This window comes from Sander lucioperca, chromosome 18 (assembly GCF_008315115.2).
Source record: "Sander lucioperca isolate FBNREF2018 chromosome 18, SLUC_FBN_1.2, whole genome shotgun sequence".
Classification (NCBI taxonomy): domain Eukaryota; kingdom Metazoa; phylum Chordata; class Actinopteri; order Perciformes; family Percidae; genus Sander; species Sander lucioperca.
In genome coordinates this window covers 13,056,923-13,060,764 of record NC_050190.1, presented here as the reverse complement: position 1 = coordinate 13,060,764, position 3,842 = coordinate 13,056,923, and positions in this window count along the sequence as shown.

The following is a 3,842-nucleotide window of genomic DNA, read 5'->3' as shown; positions in this document are numbered from 1 at the left end:
CTGCCTACGGACTACTTTAGACTTGGTTGCTCCTATCAAAAAGAAGATGATGAAGGAAAGGAAACTAGCACCTTGGTATAACTCCCAAACTCGCAAATTAAAACAAATCTCACGAAAACTTGAAAGTAAATGGCGTTCCACCAAACTGGAAGAATCTCGTGTGGATTGGCAAGATAGTCTAAAAAATTATAGGAGGGCCCTCAGAAATGCCAGATCAGACTACTACTCAGTACTAATAGAAGAAAATAAGAACAACCCAAGGTTTCTTTTCAGCACTGTAGCCAGGCTGACAAAGAGTCATAGCTCTGTGAGCCATCTATTCCTATAGCTCTGAGCAGTGATGACTTCATGACCTTTTTTAATGATAAAATTATAACAATTAGAGAAAAAATTCATCACCTTCTGCCCACAGCTTCTAACGGCTCACCATTGGGCGCAGGAGGGCTGGAGAGAACGATAAGACCTGATACTTATTTAGACGGCTTTTATCCTTTAGACCTCCAACAATTAATGTTAAGGGTCTCTTCAGCTAAGCCAACTACCTGTCTCTTAGACCCCATTCCAACGAGGCTACTTAAAGAAGCACTACCCGTGGTCAATACCATATTACTAGATACGATCAATATGTCCTTATTAACGGGTCACGTACCGCAGTCATTTAAAGTAGCTGTGATAAAACCTATTCTGAAAAAACCCACCCTCGACCCTGAGGTCTTAGCCAACTATAGACCTATATCTAACCTCCCGTTTCTCTCCAAAATCCTTGAGAAGGTAGTCGCTAATCAATTGTGTGACTTTCTGCATAGAAATAGTCTATTTGAAGACTTTCAGTCAGGATTTAGAATGCATCATAGCACAGAGACGGCACTGGTGAAAATCACTAACGACCTTCTAACTGCTGCTGACAAAGGACTTGTCTCCATACTTGTCTTATTAGATCTTAGTGCTGCATTCGACACTATTGACCATACCATCCTCTTACAGATACTGGAACATTTAGTTGGCATTAAAGGAATCGCACTAAGCTGGTTTAAGTCCTATTTTTCTGAGCGATCCCAATTTGTTAATATTAACGATAAACCATCCAAATACGCTAAAGTTAGCCATGGCGTTCCTCAAGGCTCAGTGCTTGGACCAATTCTATTCTCTTTATATATGCTTCCTCTAGGCAATATTATTAGGAAACACTCAATTAACTTTCACTGTTACGCAGACGACACCCAATTATATCTGTCAATTAAGCCAGACGAAAGCGGTCAGTTAGCTAAACTTCAAGCGTGCATTAAAGATATAAAATCCTGGATGACCCACAATTTTCTGATGTTAAACTCAAACAAAACGGAAGTTATTGTGCTGGGACCCAAGCACCACCGAACTTCATTATCTAAAGATATAGCTACCCTAGATGGTATTGCCCTGGCCTCCAGCACTACTGTCAGAAATCTAGGAATCATTTTTGACCAGGATCTATCCTTTAACGCCCACTTAAAACAAACCTCAAGAACAGCCTTTTTCCATCTTCGTAACATTGCCAAAATCAGGAACATCCTCTTGCAAAACGATGCTGAAAAACTAGTCCATGCATTCGTTACTTCCCGGCTGGACTACTGTAATTCTTTACTATCAGGCTGCTCAAATAAGTCCCTCAAGACCCTCCAGCTGATCCAGAATGCTGCAACACGTGTTCTGACAAGAACTAACAAAAGAGATCACATTTCTCCTGTATTAGCTTCTCTGCATTGGCTTCCTGTAAAATCCAGGATTGAATTTAAAATCCTTCTCCTGACCTACAAAGCACTAAATGGTCAGGCACCATCATACATAGAAGAGCTCTTAGTACCTTATTGTCCCACTAGAGCACTGCGCTCCCAGAACTCAGAGCTACTTGTGGTTCCTAGAGTCTCTAAAAGTAGAATGGGAGCCAGAGCCTTCAGCTACCAGGCTCCTCTCCTGTGGAACCAGCTCCCAACTTGGGTTCGGGGGGCTGACACCGTCGCCACATTTAAGAATAAACTGAAAACCATCATCTTTGATAAAGCTTATAGTTAGGGAGTGAGGAGTTGCAGCATAGTAGAGTAGAGTAGAGGGAGGCAGGAAGTACAAACCCGTTCCGGCAGGGGAGAGTACGAGCCCGGTCCAGGGCCCCTCTCTTTAGCCTGCCTCTCTTAGTTATGCTATTATAACTCTAGACTGCTGTGGGAAGCTCCTTCCAAGGACACAATGAGCCGCTCCCTCTTCTCTCTTTTCACTTGTCTCCTTTTGTGTGCATCTTAGTCCCAGAAATGCCTGTTACTAACCTAGCTCTGGGGAGTTTTCTCCCCGGAGTCCCTTTGCTTCTTCTTCACCCAGAACATCGCCTTGGAATTGGGTGGCACCTACACCGGGGTCCTGGGTGCAGCTGACGCTATGGACTTACTACACCCTGCTACGCTCTGCGATTCCCCGCAGTGTCCGACTGCGTCCTGCCGCGTCCAACCGCGTCCACCCAGGCTGCTGTGCCACACTACACCCCGTAACGCCCTGCTGTACCCTACTATGACATGAACTACTACGACTACCATTGTGATCACTGTTTCACTATCTTTATTATGACTATTATTGCCACCATTCACCACTCCCCCAACTGGTGCCGTCAGACACCGCCTACCAAGAGTCTGGGTCTGTCCGAGGTTTCTTCCTAACAAAAAAGGGAGTTTTCCCTTGCCACTGTCGCAATAGCTACTGCTAATGCTTGCTCTTGAGGCAACCACTGTAATAGTTGGGGCTTCGTAAACTACAGAGTTTGACTAGACCTACTCTATCTGTAAAGTGTCTCGAGATAACTCTTGTTATGATTTGATACTATAAATAAAATTGAATTGAATTGCAAATTTGCAGTATTCTTATACTGTTATTTATTTATATATATATATATATATATATAATCTTATTCAAAACAAATTCTTAAAAACATGTTCTGCAGTTTTATTGTAACCACATACAGTAGTGCAGAGGAGTTGACACTGTCGGTACACGATCCGTTCTGCCTGCACGATCCGTTCTGCACATGCGCAAAATGTTCGCGCATGCGCGGTTGTACGAGGATTTACGACACTGCACGATCTGTTCCACGCTTCCGGTCGACAGCCAAGCTAACGTTAGTTTAGCTAACAGCTAATTCGGCTAACCGCTAGCTGATTGTAGCGGTCTGCCGTTAGCCTCCACAGGCAAGCTAACGTTAGTTTAGCTAACGGCTCATTCGGCTAACTGCTAGCTGATTGTAGCGGTCTGCCGTTAGCCTCCACAGGCAAGCTAACGTTAGTTTAGCTAACAGCTAATTCGGCTAACTGCTAGCTGAGACAGCATGTAATAACTTTATTTATTTAACTTTTAATTACTTTATTATTGAAAATAAACGTTGACATATATAACAAACACCTAACATATATAACAGCTGTTACGTCAGTTCTACTTTACTTGTGCTCATTTAAAATACAATCACTCAATACTTGTCTTTATTGTTATTACTGTGAAGTCTTAATTTAGCTGTAGCCTGCTTTTCCCATTACGTTTGAGTTAACGTTATTTTAGACTGAATCTAGCTGTCAGCTAGCGGTTAGCCGAATTAGCTGTTAGCTAAACTAACGTTAGCTTCCCGGTGGAGGCTAGCCATAGGCTAGCGTGGAACAGATCGTGCAGGTCGTATCCTCGGTAAAACAGTATTATCTTGCGCATGTGCAGAACGGATCGTGCAGGCAGAACGGATCGTGTACCGACAGACACCATTGACACTGTCCCGTCCATCAAGTTTGTTGCCTTTGAAACCACCCCCAAAGCACTGACGTCAGAGTGGACACTGTCCA